Source organism: Phalacrocorax aristotelis, chromosome 1 (assembly GCF_949628215.1).
Source record: "Phalacrocorax aristotelis chromosome 1, bGulAri2.1, whole genome shotgun sequence".
NCBI lineage: Eukaryota > Metazoa > Chordata > Aves > Suliformes > Phalacrocoracidae > Phalacrocorax > Phalacrocorax aristotelis.
This window is the reverse complement of record NC_134276.1, coordinates 76,647,203-76,669,135: the sequence shown is the minus strand read 5'-3', so window position 1 is coordinate 76,669,135 and position 21,933 is coordinate 76,647,203. Positions and strand designations below refer to the sequence as shown.

The 21,933-nt window shown below is 40.0% G+C and overlaps 1 long non-coding RNA gene across 1 annotated transcript; it reads left to right on the top strand.

The window, feature by feature from the left end:
• The first annotated feature begins 5,883 nt into the window (after positions 1-5,883).
• LOC142052114 (uncharacterized) lies at positions 5,884-9,538 on the top strand. Its single transcript, XR_012658717.1, has 3 exons — positions 5,884-6,122; positions 7,353-7,399; positions 8,849-9,538. It is a non-coding gene; the product is annotated as an uncharacterized LOC142052114 (long non-coding RNA).
• Positions 9,539-21,933: the final 12,395 nt, after the last annotated feature.

Below are 21,933 nucleotides of genomic sequence, written 5' to 3'. Positions count from 1 at the left end.
AACCCACAAATGAAGAAGTGGGTAGGAACTTGTAATGTTTTTCAGCAGCAGTGTTGCATGTGTCATATGCCACAGGGTGCTGCCTTCCCTGTTTTCTGTTTGTATGACACTCACCTTTTCCACTGTGAGCCCTTGCATATACTCTATGAAACTTTGCAGCAGTTCCATGAAAATGTCTTCTATTCTGATTATACTACAAATTTCAAAGATATAAATGTATAAATGATGTACCAGAGAAGAAATTTATGTACAGGAGAAGACCAAGTGGGATGATTAGATCATCTACTGTATCCCATATTTTTGTGAGGTGTATAAACGTTAAATCCTTACCAAATAACAACTTGCTTAATTAGTAAAAATTCATCTCCACCCCTATTGTTTCAATTAAAGAAGCTATTTTTCATTTCCCTTCTGAAACCATCTTGCATAAAATGATTTGAGTAGAATACCAGCTGCATTGCCCTCCTGAGAAAATACATAGAGATTTTACCAGCATGAGATGTGATCATTCTTCTGCGGGTGCTATGCCTACTGAAACCCATCATTAGTATTTCTGAAGTGTTCCAATTATATTGTGTCACTTGCAGTTATTAAAACTTTTTCTAGTTTCAACATTTCAGTGTTTTCTGTGTTCCCAGGAAGGGACTGGGGTGCAGAGAGCAAAGGGAATTAGTTGATTTGTTAAATGGGTGGCAATTGTTGCTATTTTTTATGAGACTTTAAGTAGAACAAAGGTAAGCTGTTCATGCTCCATGCCTTATCTGGTATTTAGGCTCTTCCTCATGCCTCACCTCTTCTCCTTCCAGGCTTAGGGCTCTTTTTGAAACATGACCAGAGTCCAGTGGGAGAGCTAGTAGATGTTTTCCTGCTCTAAACCTTGGGGTAAGAAGCATTCCTACTGGCTGGGATTGTGGCTACAGTTAAGAAGCCAGGTCCCCCAAATCCTGGAGCAGGGCTGTGCACAATAAACTGTGATATGAGAAGAGTGCATCATCTTCTCAAGAGGCAACTTGAGACAGCAGAGTGTGCTTTGAGTGAAAAGTATTCTTAAAAAAAACCCAGGAACCTAGTCGCAGAACCAGATACACACCTGAAAGTGCTGCTGCATACTTGCTTAGCTCACACAAGAAAATGGTTCTTCTGGGGAGACTGCAAATGCAATGCTTTAATCACATAAGAAATGTTTGGTATTTCAGGTGGGTATCTGGGATACCCTGATGTAAGTAAGTGGAATATTTGGGATCATTCAGGTGCCTGAATTTCACTCACATGCCTCTGGAAGCTTCTAAGTGCTCTTTGGACCTTGTCCCAGCTGCTTCACATAGCACAGAGTGAAATTAAGTGAAATTGCTCACTGTAAATGATTTAGCAACATTAGCTTTAGGAAATGTCACTAAACTTAAACCACAGTAGGAGAGGTGCATTATAAAAGGGGAGATTATCAACAAAATGGTCGTTTTATAAATTATACTCTTAAGAAGCTGCAGGCTTTTACATGCACTATCATGTTTAATGCTTAGTTTGGCCTCTGCTCTTCAAGCAGTATTATACCAAATTTTTCTGGGCAGTCATTGCTGCACTTTTCTCATCTGTTTAGCCATCTGTGTCCTGTGGTGGCATATACATGGTATATCATAAAAGAGAAGTGCTTGGCCTTTTCTCCGGGCTGCCGCATGCAGTGCTGGGGAGGCAGTGGGGAAGGAGCACTGTGCTGGAAAGGTTTGTAAAACCACTGGGCAGCATTGCTTTGTGCTACTAAAGGGATCTGCTGCAGCTGGAGGAGGATATTAGCTTCCTTTGGAAGGGAACAAAGAAAGGAGCTGACATTTAATCAACAGGGAAGACAGAGGGAAATTAACTATGGAAGGGCACTGATGATATTTCCACTAACAATTCTGGCAGAAGGCAATTTCATCTAAATGGTATTCTCTCCATTAAAAGACTACTCCAGGAAAGCAAAGGAAAAAAGCTACTATGAAAGACATTAAGCAGAGACCCAACTGCGGCTGACTCCAGAGTGGATGGGTCTAAAATCCCTGCATGTCAAGGAGGTGACGGCTTAACCTTCAGCACTGGTGCTCACAGGGATCTTCTTGCACACATCCCTGAAGGGCACGTCTCTCTTTGGCCACAACCCAAGGGTGCTGGCAGCTTTTATAGGCAAAAATGTCCCATGGGAACAGTAAAAGTCTTCATGGTAAGACTAACCTTCTGAATGCCCCAGTGGCCTATTAGACGTGTGCAGTGTACATGACTAATCCACAGCCAGGACACCAGATGACATCCTGCCTCCAGAGAGAGTCACCTGGGAGCCTTACAGAGGCAATGGATGGGGCTGTCTAACTACAGACAGCCTTGGCTCCAGGTTAGTGACTAATTTTTCTTCTCTTAGCAAAGAGCCTGTGGGAGATAACTAGTGAGTCAGGCAGTAACCTGCTCCTGAGCTGTGACTGCCAGAGTCTCCCATGTTTCCTGCTGGGAGTAGGTCCCTTATCACAACACTGGCTGCAAATGCAGATGAGCGCACATCATGCTTTATATATACATGGTCTTCAATACTTTTCCATTTGCAGACCCTAGATAGGGCAAGATGGGGTATCTGAATTTCTACTTGGTGAATTTAAACCTACTGACACTAGGCTGGCTTTTTTTAATCTGCTGTTTGATGAATAATTTAAGTCAGCATGTCCATTTTTCTAACTGCTTAGTGAACTGGACCAGAGCACCAATCCGGCTGAAAAGCAACCTGCCTAAAGCAAATCAGTCAGGGCAGCCTCTCATTCTGGCTTACTAAGTAACCACATAAACATTTGTGCCAGAGCATTGCAAAAGGTAATTTGGGGATAGAAATGAGAGGCTGGGTTGCTTTTTTTGCCAGAAGTGGCTTATGACGATCTAAAGCATGTGCTGAACTGTAGCATTCGTTGCCTATTGTGCAGTGCCTTCAGCATAGATCCCAGACCGTTGGGATTTTTTTAACCACAGCATGAAAACTACTGCCCTAAGCACAAAACAAAGCAATGGTATGTCCTTGTGCTGACTTTAACTACCTGCAAGTAAAACATGTTGGGATAAACTGCTCCTCTGGGGGTGTTTCTGGTGGGTAAGGCATTATGTGAGTACTACCTGGGTTGTACTCTGTGGCACAGCTTATAAGAAAACTGGTAAACAGCAACCCATGCAGCCAGAGAATTCTTCCAAAAGCATGATTTAATGTGGTCTATTCCTCACATTGTTGTTCTGAGCTCTTCTGTGAAAGACTATCTGGGGGATTATGATGTTCATAAAGTGCTCTTTGGGTATCCATTGTGTTCCAGAAAAGATGGAGGGCTCTGTGACAAAGATTGGAGAAGATGTCTCAGTACTATGCAGTTACAGCCAAACACACCATGGTGGTAAGGCAGCCCTGGAGCAGACCCAGGCTTTCGGAGTTATTTATGCCCACCATCCCCAGAAATTCCTCCTCTCTCAATTTCTGAAAAGCAAAAACTATGAAAAATACTTGGCAGGAAGTAAAAGACTTTACAGAAGTAACCATACAGGGTGCTTAGCCTTGCTAAATTCAGTCCTGAAAGACCATAATTTACTGGCAGCTCCAAACCACCACAATTAGTATGCTACTAAATGACCATATGCCTCCAAAAAAGACACTTGTACAAGTTGTTTATGACCTAATGCTGCCACCTTTGCTTGTGTGGACTGCTGCTTTGCTCCACTGGTAAACCCATCCACACAGACTCAAGGGGCTGCTCGCAGAATTAGAAGCTCCTGATTTCCTGATGGATTAAGTTGTCAGAATCAGTTTTTTATCAGAGAACAAGAGGGTATAATGTTTCCTCATTTCTGATGCATTCCTTAGTTTGAGCATGTCAACAGATAGAGTGGGGATTAGTTATAAAATAATGTGACCTCTTAGTTTATGTACAAAGCAGTCTTGACGTACTGGGGATTTTCTGATGGCTCATTAAATGTACTCCAGCAAGCTAAAGGATGCTTACAGTATACGTAAAATACTCATCTTCAGTGAGTGTTATCCTTTGATAGATAATGTCAGGGTGATGTATACATGCTTAGAGAAACATGCAAAGAAAGGCTGGCAAAGGAAAAAAATCTGTTATTTGTCCTGAAATTCTAGCTGTTGATGTGCGGTAGGAGTTACTACTGTTCACTATGTGTTTCACATCCTGCTGAGGCTGTCTACATGGCCTTTTGCAGACTGACATGTGTTCCCTCTGCCTTTGCTCTGAAGTAGCAGCAACGTAGTTGTGGCTGGCATGCCACACAGTGCAGCTCTCTGCTCCAGCTGCACAGCAGGGTCCAAGGTACAGGGTGCATGTTGCTGTGGCTCGGGGCTGATCCAGCTCTGTGGCTTGCAGTCTCAGGGTGCTCCTTGCCAGACTCTATTAAACCAGGGACCGAGCTCATGTAGCTGGACAGGCCTTAACCTATGAGGATACAGGTAAAATGCCAGATCAAAATTATTACTTTTACCACTATGATATATATGGTGAGGACCCAAATTAATGGGCAATATTTAGCATTAGGCATTCCTACCACACTGACTGTACCGCTCCTTTCCCTTCTTCTCCAGCCCCCAGGTGAGAGGGCTGCCTTCCATTTTGCCCACAGGGGTCTCTGGGATTCCTTATGAACCTAAGCCAAGAACTGATATAGGCGAAAAATATCTGGGGAAAAGCAGGATTTTTTGGTATTTCAGCAAGATCATTTCCTTCATTCAGTTCACAAAGGCAAACACATTTTAGATCATTCTGCAAGGAATGAGTCCTTATTCTCAAGCTGCAGAAACGCTAGGGCCTTATTGCTCTTAACCAAGATAATAACACTCTGTACTAATGCTGCCTGCTCTTCTCAATGCCATCAATTCCTAGCTAATCTTCCACTGGCAAGCTGACTGCTGCACGGAAGCACAATTGCTGACCTGCTACACAAATGCTGAACTGATGGTACCAGGGTGCATTCCCTTGGTTAGAGGTGTCCTACACACCCCCACAGGAGAGGATTTCATACGTGAAGGACACGTTGCAGGGGTAGAAGCCAGAAGAGTTAAGTCGTCCTGTTAGCTAGAAGTAACGCCCACTTCTGTCACCACACAAGCAGTCAGATCAGTCTGGGTTTGTGGCAGTGCCTGGGAAAATTTTTCCCAATAGGTATCTTCTGAAATTTAATATAGCACCAATGCTGTGACTTGGCATCTATTTTACTTTTGCTGGCTGTCTCGCACTATTCTTGGGAGTGGTAGAAAGGCTTTAGTAGTTAGGAAGGATGGAAGAATATCAATAGAGTCTTCAAATTCATAAAACCCATTGTTAATTCTTTTTGCCCCTCACATATACACTCTGATTGAACTCAGTAAGGTCCCTAATTATTCTTTTAAATAACAGCACTTGACATTCTCCCTGAGGGCGATGTAACAAGTCAGGCTTTACAATAAGAATGGTGTCATTAATAGATTAATAGCTGCAATAATGCATATAGCAGCATTAACAGGATGGGTGAACTAATTTAGGTAAAATGAATGGGGTTTTGCTTTTGTTCGCCCACCTTTTGAAACTTAGATTTTTAAATGGTTAGACAGGACACAAGAGAAGATGATTCTTTCCCCCATTCTCCCTGTATTTTCTCTTTTTCCCTGACATTTTCATTTTCAGCTTTACTTTGGTTTCTTCTTCTTCCTCTTCCTCTTAAGATCTATTTCTTGACTGAAAAGAGGACCAACAGCATTTTACATAACCTGGCAGTTGGTGTGCAAAAGGTGAGCAAACCCCACCAATGATAGTATTTACTCAACACTTCCCCCATGATACCCCTGTAAACCAAGTGTATACTCTGGTTGTTCATGCTTTTATTATGCCCATTTTATAGAAATAATGAGGGGAGAGGAGGAAGGTCGATTTCAAAGCTCTGCATTGAAAAGCTTACTACTACTGCGTTAACTTCTCAAGGACTTCAGGGACAAGTGTGAAGCAAGCCCCCTCTTGCAAGCAAAATTATGGTTCTTATGTGTCAGATTTAAGTGGTGAGGGCTAAAAGTTGAAGTGACAGAGTTCAGCCTCCCATGCTGTGCAGAGAAGGAAGAGGAAGCCTGATTGACATCTATGATGGTAAGTCCAAAATCTGGTGTTTACTCACAGAATTTTGGTACTGTGCCCCAGATAAAGCTTACAGATTACTATTTTACTAGATGACTGCTTTGTTTTGTCCTCTGTGAATCAGCCAATACACTTATGACAACAACCAAATATTTGCAATGACTTTGACAATTTTACTAAGTTGCCTCTTTTCTAAATTTTCCTGAATTCCTCTGCAGCAAAGCTTCTAAGCTTCAGGTTTGTTTTGCAGAGCCAAATGCGCTGCATTAGATCTCATGTATTTATGTATTCCTCAGCCTACATATATTCTACAGGGGAGTATTTTGCAACTTTGCAAATGACCCAATAGAACAGACAACAAAGTTTCTGGACCTTACCAGGCCAGATAACACTCGCTAAATGACTCAACAACACCCAAATTTTTCCTATTATGAGATTTTTTAAAGAAACTTTGGATTCTACTCATTTTTATGAAGAATTACTTATATTGAAGGGGAAAAAATTGGTGGATTCCAGCTTGTATGAGAAATAAAAACTAGGAGAAGATTAAGACAGGCAGAGTATCTTTTACTGGAGCTTTACTACATGACTACACGAATGTCCGTCTTTACAGAATCACAGCTGAGGACAAACACCAGATTAAAGAGTAACCTTGTGGGAAAGTTGGGTGAAATTGCAATAAAAGGAAGAAAAACTATAATCTGATGTGGGGGAAACAATGTTTTGGATAGAAAGCGGCAGGTAGGAACAGAACTAAAATTTAATAAGGGAAAAGGAAGTCTTTGCAGAAGAATATTGCAAAAGTTTGTTATTTTCTTTGTATAGGATGTTTCAAAGTAAAAAAAAATTTAGGAAAAAAAAAAACCAACAAAACTCTTTTGACCTGGACTACTAAACCTTTTGGAAACTTGTATATTTATCAATTAGCTCACAGCTGCTTGCTACATTTAATTTTAAAGTCGATTCTTATTTCCTGATTAGTATTCCAGGCAGGACTTTTCCATGTATGATCATTTAATTTAAAAGAAAACATGAGCTTCTTTTGTCAGTTAGTTTTTCAAATATTTAAGTGTTTATGCCTTGACCTTAGAAAACTATGTGTGATGTTGCATTTGAGGATAGCTTAGGAGATGTCATGTGTTTACTCTGGATCACTCTGAATTCTGTATGAATGTCACGTAACACTTTGTCCTCTTACGTTGCTCTTACTTGTTTCTCCTTTTTATTTATTGCATCTTACAGAGCCTACAGCTACCAAGCAAGAACTACTGGCAGACTTCTCATAAACTGTAAGCATTTTTCCCACATCACGTTATTACTGAAGTACAAAAAATATTCCTGGGTATTAGAAAATCATTGCACATGTGTTAAGATTTAGCAATGAGTTATACATGCATCTTTATGCATCTATAACAACTGGAATTATAGGTCACTGCAGAGAATTTGGGGCTGGGATTTCTATTAAGTCTGGATAACACATGGGGCTGTCAACTGCTTCTCTTTGCAGCCAGCAGAGCACAGTGGTATATGTGCATGTTACTGAGCTGAGCATGTTAATGGGGTGCTTCAAAAGTATAATGTAACAGCCACAGTTTAAAGCATCTCCTGGATGTCTTGTCAAGCTTCTGCCTGCCTGCATGTTAATTTTTGCACACGTCTGTTAGCCCTATCTTGTACTCTGGGCAAACTGCGTTACTTACTGGAAGGCCATGGGTAACCATGCACTGGCCTGGGTGCTATAGGAGAGGGTTCAGGGGAGAGTGTGTTCACAAACACATTACATGGAAATGTGCTCTTTAGGTAACAAGAAAGGTGCTCTTTTTTTTTTTTTTTTCTTCTCCAGATGCCTCATTTTCTGTATGGCTGAAAGGTATTTTTCAATATAAAATTTCTTCACAAGGAGTTTGTGTGCACTCAGTCATCAAAATCAAAAAGTGTATAAATGCATTTCAGAGGTGCACACAGTTTCCCAAATTGCTGCCATTAATCTGTGCTTACTGTGCATTTCTCAGAAAAGCAGGTATTTTAGGACACTGCTGGGGCCCTGAGGGCACTACCAGGCCTTCTCACCTCCAGCTGACGAACTGGCCCCTGCTCACACCCCACCAGCCCCTTCTGGGGGGGGCTTATCCCCCTTATCCCACACAGTGTCCTGACCCATGGGCCTCCAGATGCCCAGGGTCAGCCTCTGCCGTGGGCCCAGTGGTCTCCTGGGTGGGTCCTGTGGCACTGGGAAGGGCAGGGGGTCCCACTGCCCCACTGGGCTGCTGGAGCTCTACTCCTGGCCTCCTGCCCCCGTCGAGGGTCCCCAAGCAGTTCGCACACAGTTGCTCCCCAACAGTTTGGTTTTGCTGCATTGTTTGTATTCTGAGAGGCATCTTTGTAGAAAGTCATAGTTAATTAACAATTAGTTAACACGTTAATTAATGTAATAGCTGTTCCCAAATATTTCCGGAAGAAAAGTCCCCTAAGCATACGAAATAAAGATAGTTTTTATGGCTGCCGGTGGAGTGTGAGCTCCTCTGCAGATTTGTCTGTGGTTATGAGTATCTATGTGTGTATATATATACAACTGTATATGGGTAAGGCGTGGATTGTGCTGCGTCTAATAGAGTTTGCATGAGGATGCCAGCCTGTCCGTCAGTCAACGCACTTGTAGGCACCCGCTCGTCTTTTCAGCAGCCTGTTTTCATGAAATCTATACACGGCTTTCATTTTTTTCTTTCTTTTCCCTCTAGAGACTCTTTTGCCAAATTTGGCTGCAATTCTCCAAACAGCTGATAAGCTACAGCCCACACGCACGTTTCCACAAGCAATTGGATTGGCCTGGTTTCCTCAGGAGCTGACCTACATGCCAAGACCATTTCAGCAGTGCCTACCATATGAAAAAAATCAGTTCCCTCTAAATCTGAATAAAACTGAGTGCTTCTCCCCCCCGACATTTTTCTTGCTAGACAAAACAGTTTTGATGAAGGGTGATTTTCCAAAGGAAAGGGCAGCTCGAATACTCAGCCATGGAGAAAGCTTGTGAAATGCCTTGTGCTGTCAGTGAAGGAAGAGGAACAGCCCTTACCTCCCAGTCCCGCTGCAGATTTTAAATGCATAAATAATCCTAGCACCTGAACAGGACCGCTGCCATTGCTGCACATGCACACCAAAGTGCCGGTTGTAAGGTGACAGTCTGTGACTGTCTCTCAGTTTGTCAGATACTGACGCATCCATCCGTTCTCCCATTGTTTGTTTGACATGTTTTAGTTAGACTGTAAATTTTTCGAGATGTAGATGAACTCTAAGCATTTCTTCAAAACAGGAGTCTGTTCCTGACTTTCTACTTTAATCTGTTGGCAATTATCATTAAGCATACTCTTTGCAATGTCATACTACATTTCATAAGGTTCTAATAAAATAAATTCAAATTCACTTTAATTAAATTTACCAACTTTACTTGCCATCTTCATTATCTTTAAGCTATCTTTGGGTGGTTTAATTTCAAGCTATTATTGATCTTCCAGAGCTAGGGACCAGAAGATATTTTCTTACACTAACTGCTTTGTGTACATAATACATGTAAGAGGCATCAGATGTTAAATATGGAAAATAAGTATAAAAAGCTGTAGTTAAAATCTTGCTGTGACTTTTCCCTAGACAAAGAGGATAAAATTTTAATAGTATCAGAATCCTTTATTCTTGGAAAGAAAGCTGAATTCCCATGCTGACCAGTGGGTAGACTTTGAAGGATGAGATTTCTGTATTATGGTAAGATTGAAAGATTCAGGTTAAATGCAAAGTTGAATCCTTCAGGGCAAAACTGCAATCTTCTTGAGAATTTCTTCAGTCCAAAGAGGAAAATTTTTTGCATCATTAAGCAGAAGGGAAAGCTTCATTGGTCTTCTCTGGAATATCTGAAGTCAAGATCTTTTGTTATACTACCACTATATGCACAATAATGCATAGGCAGTAAAACTCATTCTGATTGCTTGTACAGGGAAACATATGGTCTTGAACAACTCACAAAGAAAATGAGAAGAAAGAAGCAGAAAAAACTCTTTACAGCATAAAAAAAGAAAATTACAATAATTTGACACTCTTCCACCACAACCCATGCAGGCTTTTTAGACGGGTGACAAAACATTGGCTATATTCTATTTTCCTGCTTTCTTATGTGCAAGTCCTGGCTTCCCCTGGGAGAGAGAAAGAAAATATTGCCATAACAAAGGAGGTGGGGAAACATGGGGACTAGAAAAACAAATATGGAAGGTTTAAATTGATATGAAATGCAGTTCTCCAGTTGAGCATCATACAGCATTTAGACATCTTTATTGAAATCTTTCATAATCAAGCCAAAGCTCAGACATAAATTCTGATTATGTTTTACATCAGGAATTAGGAAAGGCATTATGGATTGGTTGTCTCTTAACAAAAGTCTTGAAAGGAAGAATGATTTTTTGGTAAAGAATATTTTATCTTTTAAAAGTTTGAATATACCCTACAGAAATACATGTGTTAAAGACAAAAGGATGAGCCCCAGAGCAGCCTAGAAAGGAAGGAAATTACAGACAAGAAAAGGGAATTATTGAGAGTTTCAAGAGGTGACAGATCTGAAAAATTAATATCTGGTATCAGCATGTGACTTACTGCATAGTGAAGCAAGGTGAAGATACACAAGATCTGAGAATACCCAAGCTAGCTCAGGAACTAGAAATAACATAGGCATATCAGCATAGTCCCGTACTGGAAATGCTTGACCTTACCTTGTAGATTAATAGGAGCATTACATAGCTTGTACACAGCACTGCGACTTTTAGCTTCTCCACAGCACTGCCTTGACTCATGTATGTCGCTGTTCGTCTAGCCAGGCTTATAGGACCGAAAACGCCCAGAAGTCAAGGAGACTTGACAACGCAGTGAAAGCTAAAGTATCAGGATAAAATCCTGTAATAATGGGGCCTAAGAAGTCTTGAGACCTTTAAACCCCAGAGCTGGTAGGAGGGGATGGGGACTGCAGATGACAAAATGTTACAGGATAAATGGAGGTGGGGAACCAAGGCAGCATTTCCAGAAAAGAAGGTGCAGTGTGGTAACAGTCATCTCAGGTTTGACAGCAAGGAATACACCTTTCTGACAGGTTTTTTTTTCCATCCTGAAGAAGACGGCAGCAAAGACTTTAGAGAACCCCTCCAAAGCCAGATTTCAGTCAGAAACAGTTGTACTTGTGACCTTATCAAACTGCAGGAATGTATGCACCAGAAAGACTTTCTCAGAGCAGTGAACATGTCTACAGTGGCTTAATAATTAGAGAACACTGTGTAATGTCTACCATTAGGTAGTTATTAAAATAATTTATTACTTTTTAAATGCACCAGCCTTTCAGAGAAATTACTCCTCTCTCCTCTGTGAAATTTCTGTCCTGTTCCTAAAGACTCATCCCTGATAATACAAGATTTATATGTATCAGATATTGTAGCTTTAAATACCAAATCCTGCCAGGCTTCAGGGCTCTTGAGCATTAAAAAGAGACAGGTCAGTTATACCTGTTTTTTAAGGAGGTTCATCTTTAAAACTGTGGTACAAAAGTTATTAAAATTATAGGAAATATGTCCACATTAAATGCTGAAAAAGATGTAATTAACACTATTACTAACATTAGGCAAACATTTTAATAAAGTTAAACTCTAGCAGCTTTTATACAGGCCAGACCTCTCATTTGGTAAGAATTAGATAAATGAAGATGTCAGCATTCTTTTCTAACCATTCTCTGTAAAAACACCTCATCTACATATTCTTTGTAACATGCTTGTGCTGTATTATTCTGCTAGTTAATGCTACATATGTATCATTCCATTACCAACATTATTAGAATCACATAGTTCTAAAAAGTTTATTTTAAATAATGGTAAAAAGCAGAGGTGGATTTCAGCAATATCTTATAAGGTCTCTTCACACGAATACATCTGTTTTTCTTTTAATTTAACACGTGCTGAACTACCAAATTATCAAGGGTTTTCTAGGTTGTTTGGGTTTTTTTTTAAACTACTCCATTAACAGACATTACACACCCTTGTCACACTAAAGGCAAACCACTATACATCTTACAACCAAGGTTCTACCTTGGTTCTTCTTTGTTGTATCAGATAGCCTGGTGTCTGTTGTGGGAACTAACTTTCAGATAGAAATCTCAAAAACTTAACCGTGGCTTATGCTTTCATAACCATTACAAAAATAACACAAATAACAAATGCATAAATGCAATCAATGAGATTAAGGAAAAGAAGCTTCTCAAGAGAAGAGTGGTATTCTGTGAGAATAGTGCTGTGAGATTCCAGGAGACTGAGAATTAAAGCTGAGAAAATTTCATGTATCAGGAGTCTGGTTGGATTATTTTGGAGGAGTTTTATATTTATTCTTTTAATTTTCCTCTCCCTTAGAAGTCTTGGTAATTGCTTTCATGGTAACTAATACACTCATGTCCCTAGGCAAAGAGATCAGAAAATAATTAAAAATAGGTTCCACTCATGTTTTTAAAACCTTTGAAATGTTTCTTTAAAATAGGTGTTGCTGATCTTGAAGCACCTGTTCTGTATAAGAGAAATCTGATTAGAGTCAAATACCTGAGTGTGTTTTAATATGGGGATCATTTTGAACATGGACTTCAATAGAACGTATAGCCACATGAGAAGACAGGGATTGTTCATACAATGTCTAAATTGGGTAGGGATGCTGGGAGCCAAGGATGGGATGTCTTGGCAGAGAACCTATGAGACTAGAAGACTCTTGCCAGTGTTGTTACTCAAATATCAGTTTTGAGCTTGAACTTATTTAGAATTATTCATGAAATGGAGCGAAAGAGCAAGACTATGCTAACAGAAACTGCTACTAACACAAGGTTGAGAGACATTAATGCATACAAGGATGAGGAGGTAGTAAAAGTTTTGTATGACCCTGGGAACTGTAGGAATGGGGTAGAAGATCATGCATTTAGGAACTAATACGAAGCAGCTTTGTTATAAACCTGGAGCTCATCTTTTGGAAGGCTGTAGAGGAAGAGAAAAATTTGATATATTACTTGGCCATGCAAATGACTGTGAACAGCTAATGAAATGTGACTGTGAAATCATCAAATGTGATCAGGTAAGTTTTTTGTAGTAGAAAGGAAGAAGCACCAATGCCTCTGCACCAGGGAAATATGTATAGTATTATGTACTTTCCTGAAAAGGAGAACAGAGAACTAAAAATTCATCTGCTCCCAAGCTGTTGTCAATACAATGTTTTAATTGGGATAAGCTATGAAGTGAAACAATGGGATGACTTTCTATGATACTAATATTAGCAGTACTGAAGATGGCTTCAAAAAGGGGCATCTGTCCTATCTACTGACTCACAAAAAGCCTGAAACATCTGGCCAGGTGTTTATAGAGTGTTGTGGGTGACCAGAAAATAGAGGTATCTGCACCTTTTTAAAGAAATACTACATACAGCAAAGTATTCCTGTTAAATCTTGGCTTGATATTTGATTTAGTGAATTTATTTCTAGTACTGATTATTTTTAAGTTGTTAATTAGGGCACTTTCCTGGCTTGCAAGGGCATGTATACAAGCTGTAATGTGTGGTATAAGGATCTGAGCTCTCAGAGATCAAAGTGGTAAAGCCACATGAGACAGCACAGCATTGCTCAGATCCTAGTGCAAGCAACTGAGTGTGTCTGCACTGGTCCTTCTGCCCATCTGTCTCTGATCCGTGCATGTGCAGGCACTCTGACTATTTCTGCACCTATGGTGGGGAGCTTACCAATCAGGATTTGCAACCAACAAAATCCCTCTGCGAGTTAACCCTGAGTATTCATACTTTTACTGTTCTCTGAATAATTTGCTTTAGGAACTGGGATGCCTTCAGATTATCATTGGTTCTGCTAGAGGAGATAGATGGCCTGAGGGATAACAGACAATCCATGTTACGAAAAAGTGCTAAGGATGGAGGATCAAGATTGAAACAGAGATATTCATTAGATCTTGTCAAGTTCCGGAAAATTCTCACATGGTGATAGTAGGAATATATAATGAAATGACAAGTTGCTCTCCTTTGATAAAGTAGCCAATGGCAGTTTTGTGACAGTCTTACCGTCTTTGATGATCTCCTGAGTTCCCTCCAACGGAGAGGTCCATGTCCCACAGAGGGCGCTGATATGGCCACCCCTTCTGGTGAGTGTTGTCTGCACAAAATGATGCTGCAAAATTAGAGTCAGCACAACACTTTTTTTCTGATGAGATATTCAGATAAACAGATGTCAAAGTACCTTTACAGAAGATGAATTATACTTCTTGGATAGCTGATCTATCTGGGATGGAATTTCTGCTGAGATATACTCCAGCTGGTCAGGAAATGATCCTGTATACTGTTTTATTTGTACATAGAATTCAGTCACTTAAAAAAAAATAACACCAACAAGTAAAAACATTTTCAGTACAGAATTTTAATCAATAAAAGGATGGAGAGATAGACTGATATAACTTCGGTCTGTCTTTAATTTTTAACTTTTGTACATTACAATAAATAAACTCAAATTATCTTTAAAAGCTAGATATAAAAAATTACACATCTCTGTTATAAGATGAGGAGGCGGAAGGAATGTTTTTCATCTGTTGAAAATAAGCCATTTCAGACCTCAGCAGAATTCTGTTTTCCTTTAGTTTAACAAGTTTCTAAAAATATATATTTTCATGGATCAATGATTTCCAATTCCATTCCTTTGAATCATGAAGGAAAAATATTATCTAGAATAACCTTGTTTTGATTTAGGAGCCTTTTTGGCATACTGCTTTGGGCATGAAAAATTATTTCTCTTTTCTTTCTACTCAGTTCCCCCTTGTCACAGAAAGAGTCTTAAAAATCTGTCTGACTCATGTTATCATGCTGCTTCCAAGAGGTGGGGGTCCTGTCTTCCTCAAACTTGCAGCATAATAGCAAATGTACCACACTTCCAGCCACAGATGAAATCTAACAAAGATATAGATGTCTTCGCCAACAAGCCCAGTGAACTTTCAAATATGACATTTCCAGGGGACAAATCAAAATCAGTAGAGTTCGACTGCTTACGTCTAGAAGTCCTCTGGAGGAAGTCTGGAGGGCTTTTCTCATCTCTCTGTGCAGGGATGAGTCACTGCGTTACACTGAAGGCAATCTATTCGCATCCACTGAAGACGTTTTTGGGATACAGGCAAAACCAGGTGGAAGGAAGCAGATAGATGGTTGAAAAAATGAGTGAGAATCCTGGCACTCTGCAGTGATATTAATTTTATTAATGTCCTTTGAAGATATTTGTTTAGCAAAATCAAATTAATTAACACATGAGGAAATCAATTTACTACAGTTTTCTTCACCATGTGCTGTGAAAATAAAAAATTCCTTTCCCTAGTACTTGATACACGTCTTTGAAATCACTTAGATTATAACCCAATTTACTTCCATGGAAAAAGGATCAAATCCTAAGTATTTCTACCAAAGATCATTATTTCAGCCCTGCTATGGTCAGAGAGGCTTCACATTTCCAGAAATGCTAGGTATAATTTATATGACCATTAAGCAAAGCTGTAACTACCTTTAGGACACACTTGGAACAGAGCTGGCACTAGGAGTAGGACAGGAGATAATATGTGCCAAGATGATAAGATTTTAACTTTAACTGTTACAATAAATTATAAATTCTAAAAATACAAATATTAATATTAGACCTTAACTTTCAACAGTATTGCATCTTCTTTGTCAGACTAGTGTCGACTCTTAAAATAAGTCTTGGAGAAATAAATCAATGGGCAAAACGTGGAGATGGCAATCGAAGGCCAGGGTGTATTCACTTGATGTATAGTTCAATAGTTAGATAAGTGTGCATCAGTAACGTCCAGGCTGTTCATGCTTCACCAGTAACGTATACAAAATGTGTTGGTAGATCTATATGTCTGCATCTATACCTACCAGAAAGGATGATTTGTTCATCATTGAATTACAGCTGTTAGATTGCATTAGCAACACAAGAGCATTTTGTCATTTTATCATGCTAATGAAAGCTTTAGAGAAGGAAATGCAGAACAATGTGAAAGATCACAGGAAATTTGATGTATGCAAATATAATTATTTAGATTGGAATCTGGCCAGACAACACAAGCCCACATACACAAACACAAGCACAACTCTGTCCAAAGAACAATAACTGAATTTTGAAAAAGTGATAGCTACAGATGAATTTTTGAAGCTATGACTAACCATCCAGGCTTTATTCTCACAGTTTTTAATTTTGTTTAAAACTCTGATTTGATTTATAACCTGATTATCTATTCATACCCTTTCATTAACTGATGTGCAATTTGCCATTACATTCATAAACCTTTTCCGACATTGATTTACTATTCAGCAAAGCACTGTTTGAACAAAGCTAAACTTTGACAAATGCCACCTCACTGATTTCTGGAAACAAAGAGCTGAAACTTTCTAGGGAATAACTTGTAGTGGGTGAGGGCCGACTCCTCCAGAGCTGTGCCAGTATACCATGACTGAGAACCTGCCATCTGGTGTGTCCAGCAGTGGGCTCCTCAGTGCAAGAGAGATGTGGACATGCTGGAGAGAGAGCCAACAAAGGGCCACGAAGATGATTAAGAGACTGGAGCACCTCACATATGAGGAAAGGCTGCAAGAGCTGGGATAGTTCTGCCTACAGAAAAGGCGGCTCAGGGGGAATCTTATTAGTGGAAATATATACCTGAAGGAAAGGTGCAAAGAGGATGGAGCCAGGCTACTCACAGTAGTGGCCAGGGACAGGACCAGAGGCAATAGGCTCAAACAGAAACACAGGAGGTTCTGTCTGAACAGCAGAAAAGGCTTTTTTATTGTGAAGGTAACTGAGCACTGGCACAGGTTGCCCAGGCAGGTTGTGGAGTCTCCCTCCTTAGAGTTATTAAAAACCTGTCTGGACATGGTCCTGAGCAATAGGCAACTGGGACGGGGATTGAACAAGATGACCTCCAGAGGTGCCTTCCAACCTCAACCATTCTGTGATTAGTGTCCTAAAATACATTAAACACAGGTAAAAAACATGAAACCTAACTCTATAGTGGTTTGCTACAGGATGCATAAAAGTGGAGTTTCCTTCACAGTCAGATAACATGATACTGAGTCAGACCAAGGAAGGTCTTAGGCAGACTCATAGCAATGTCAGAAAAAGAGAGGGGCATGAAACTGAGACACTAATTGAGACAAAATATAGAAAAGAGTAGTTCCTGGATCCTTGCACTGAGCTAGCTTCTGGCACAGGGACAGGCTAAATTGACTTCATTTCTCAGATGCCAAAATAGGTTTAGTACCCATCTCTGCTAGCTGGGTTCTGAAGACAAGCACAGCATGCATCTTAAAATGACGTATATAAGAGTAACAGGATCCAGAAAGCAGCTGTTTCTAATTATCTGTCAACTGAAGAGCCTACTGAATAGACATTCACACACCTAACATACATCAGCAGAATCACAGTGCTAACAAAATAGAGTTTTCTTTCAAAGCAGAGGTGGTGGTGTTATAGCTCCCTTATTTATTACAAAATAATAGTCTGAGTGCTTACCCAGAAAGTGAAAAACTTGGATCTATCATGCTCTTTAACTTGAGCAGCTCCATGCCCATTTCTTTCACTTTCTACCACAGATGTCTGTCAACAAGACTAGTCTAAATGAAGGCACTTTTCAAACCCTCTGTTGAAACCTAGGCCATTGTGTGAAAAATTCAATGAAGATGACAACTGGAAAATTACAGTAAGGGTGGGATTCAGGTTAGGTATCCATGATGTAGGTATCTCCATGTACATGAGGTAGCTAAGTCAATGGAGCCCCAGGAGCTCTCCAGCTGACCACGTGTACGTACCTGCTTTAGCATGAGCTGAATAACTCTCCATAGCAACTGTATCTCCCCTGAGTTTAATGAGATTCAAGAATCCAGTATTTCATTTTCCCTTTAATATTTTTAGTTTCAGATCTTGTCCTGTATTGAATGTATGGCTGGGCACAACTTCATACATAATATGCAAATTCTCATGGCTGGCAACGAGCTCCACAGATGCCTTTATTCATGATTAATAGGATTGTGGGGAGAAAAAAGAAAAAGGCAATGAAGACAACAGGAAAATCAGAGAATAAATACACAAGAATAATTACAAAAGTATATGATGTATATGACTTCCTAGGGAGGGCAGCTGGCACAGAATAACCCTCCTACACAATTCTCTGACCACAGAAAAAATTTCAGTGGATGTCTTTCACTCACTGCTCTACAATTCCACTAAGAAATGGGGCTTCTGCAGGGATCTGAAACAAAATTAGGGAGCACCCGCCTTGCAGAAGGGAAATTTTATGTGACAAATAGTATGAGAAAAGGTGAAGGGCATGACAGGAAGAAGTCTAGATGGTCAGGGTGATACTAATTGTGAACAATCCTTGCATAATAGTTTCAGTTTCCTTAACAGAAAGGCATTTCCTCTTCCACTGCAGTGAACAGCAAAACCTAACAACTTTTTCAGTTTTAAGCAAAAGATATTGTGAATAGTGGAGGTTCAGTACATTCAAAGAGACAGAAGCTGCAGGGAATATTAGGTTCTCCAACCACTTAGAGATTCACTATCACTCACACTCATCTTTTTGGTTAATACCAGCTGAAGTGCATGACAAACAATTGCCGGCTGCTAGTACTGAGCTGTTCTGTGAGTTAACACAGCAGGAAAAGTAGCCTGGTTCATCAAGAAGATAATGTGAAATTAGAGTCAGCGAGTTGGAGTGCAAATCATGAATTTGGAGCACATGGAAGCTAATATTGCCTGATGGCAGGATAACGTGATAACTCTAACACACTGTCCAAGTCGTTAATGGGTTCATTGATTCTAAGGCTAGAGAGGACCATTAGATCCTCTAGTCTCGCTTGATACAAAACATAGTCTACGAAATCTTCCAGAAAGAAGTCAAGTCTTACACTGAAGGCATGATGGGAGGGAACCAGTCACTGTTCTTAGAGTTTGTTTCTGTTGCTAATCATGCTAGTGCACTTTTAAAAATGAGCCTGCCATTTCTCAAGAGGGTCGCTGTATCTTTCAGTGCCTTTCATTTCTGGATGGGGAGTCCTTACTGCCCGACTTTTTTTTTTTCCTTACCAAAGATTGATTTAATAGAACTAATGCAACTTGCAGTCTTTGGGTTTTTTTTTAACACCTGATACATTATTATCTTTGTAGGGGTCATTTCTTCCTTCATTCTGGCTTTCTCCAGTCTTGCAAATCTCTTTTATGGGATTATGACACTACACCCATATGCAGTATTCTGGTGTCAGCCTCACAAATGCAGAGATAGGATCTCAGTAATATTCTTATTTCTTTCCTCTTCATATGTTCCAAGAGCTACATTTTTTCAGTAGCAACACACCTGGCTATGCCTACACTGCATTCCATGGTGCAAGACTGGTCCCCTGATCACCCATAAGAGAGGACTGTTATGAAGCACACCCTGTTTCTCGTTCTGCTGGCATATGAGATTTTTTCGAATAGGCAAGGGTTCTAAACTTATCTGGGTTTCATCAAATCTCACAGTCATGATATAGTCAAGGCATGTTTCCCAGGACAAGTACTGTAAAGACTGCAAAACTAAGACTATAGGTTCCTACCATTTCATAAAAATGAGGCAATTTGCCTTATTTTATCTGGAGTTTTGTTTCAGAGTATGAACTTTTCTTAAAGAAATTGAAAAGAAGACAGACACATCAGCCCTTCAGAGTGACCTTTTGGATAGTGATTATTGCTCTAGATGCCATGAGAAAAGCTATTGTCTATTGGAGGGCTGGCAAGAAAGGAAACATCTGGATGGGACTCATCTGACCTAATTGTCTACATCTGAGCTAGGCTCCCTTTCAAGTCAGTAGAAAGAAAGTGGCACTTTTTGTGTGCAATTCATCTAACCTCTCTTAAATATCTCTTTAATATACTTGAAAATCTCCCTTCACTTACTAGAAAGGGAACCAAGGTTAGGTAACTCAAATATAGATGTAATATTTTAGACACATGAGTCCTGCTGCAAGTAATTGACCCTGACCAACTTTCTTTACCTATTTTCATCACCTTGAGGGCATGCAATTATATTCTGGTAGAAAGGGAAATGGAAGTGAAAGATCACAGTAGGAGGTGTTAAATTCTGACATCCCTTGAAGTATGACGTCTTTGAATTTATCCTGACTTGGGAAAAAAACCCACTGTACATGCCATGCCTCTAAAAAGTGTCAAGCATATAACTTTTCTATGCTATGATTTTGGGGGAAAAGAAAATGCTAATTTTCTTCACTGAAAGTTGTTTGATTTTAAATTTTACATGTCCTGTAACCCATGGCTCAGTCCCCAATTCATCCTAAGCTCCTAGTAACTATTCTATAATGCATGTTGCGTGTTCAGCAGAAGGTGAAAAGAGGGTTGGTAATTTCTTTGATCCAGAATACAAGATATGTGTTAAGTCCTCCACTTAAATACCATGCCCCTGATTCCATTCAGGCTTTAATTCTAGTCCATGAAAGGCAGAGGAAAATTAAACTTTCCTGGAGAAAGTACTCTTTCTACAAATGTTAAAATTCTCTTGAACTTGAACTGTGAGAAGCTAATTAGCCATACATCTTGAAAGCTTACCTGGCACATATAGTCTCATGTTTCTTCAGAGTTCAGCCACCATACACATGCTGCAAAGGATCCTAAAATATTTAACTGTGTTCTCTAACACCCACTTGAATATTTTTTTTCCCACAGCATGCTGTATGGAAGATAGAAATAATATATAAACAGATTCTGGCTAGTTTTTGGCATTTGTCAAAGTCACCAGTAACTCACCTCCAGAGGGTTAAGAGATATGAAAAAAACTGCATGTTTTTTTGTAATGTGCTCCCTACATTTTAGACGAAGTTTTGCTCATTATAAACTCTTTATTGGTTCCAGCAGACATGATGGCAGAAATTAAGCAGCCAGAATACTCAGATCTGTGTAAACTGGTGCTAAGTCTGGACTACTACAAAATCCCTGTACTTCTTAGTTTAAAAGAACTCACAGTCACAGTGTTTTCTGACATTTATGGATATTATTGTTTAACTTGACCTTTTTCTCCAGGCTTAGGTGGCCTATGTTTCTCTCTCAGGAATTAGAGTCATAGAATCATAGAACCATAGAACGGTTTGTGTTGGAAGGGACCTTTAAAGATCATCTAGTCCTATCTCCCTGATATGGGCAGGAACATCTCTTACTAGATCAAGTTGCTCAAAGCCCCATCCAACCTCACCTTCAATACTTCCAATTATGAGGCATCCACAACTTCTCTGGGCAACTGGTTCGAATCACACACTGTCCTCATGGTAAACAATTTCTTCCCTACGTCCTATGCAAATCTACCTTCTTTCAGTTTAAAACTGTTGCCCTTTGTACTGTCACTGCAGTCCCTGGTAAAAAGTCTCTCTCCATCTTTCTTAAAAGCCCCCTTTATGTATTGAAAGACCACAATAGGGTGTCCCCAGAGCCTGCTCTTCTCCAGGCTGAACAATCCTAATTTTCTCAGCCTTTCTTCAGAGGAGAGGTGTTCCTGCCCTCTGAATAGTGTTGTGGCCCTCCTCTGGACCCTCTCTATCAAGTCCACATCCTTCTTGTGCTGGGGACCCCAGAACTGGACACAGTACTCCAGGTGGAGTCTCAAAAGAGCAGAGCAGAGGGGGAGAATCAACTCCCTTGACCAGCAGGTCATACTGCTTTGATGCAACCTAGGTTATGGTTGGCTTTCTGGGCTGC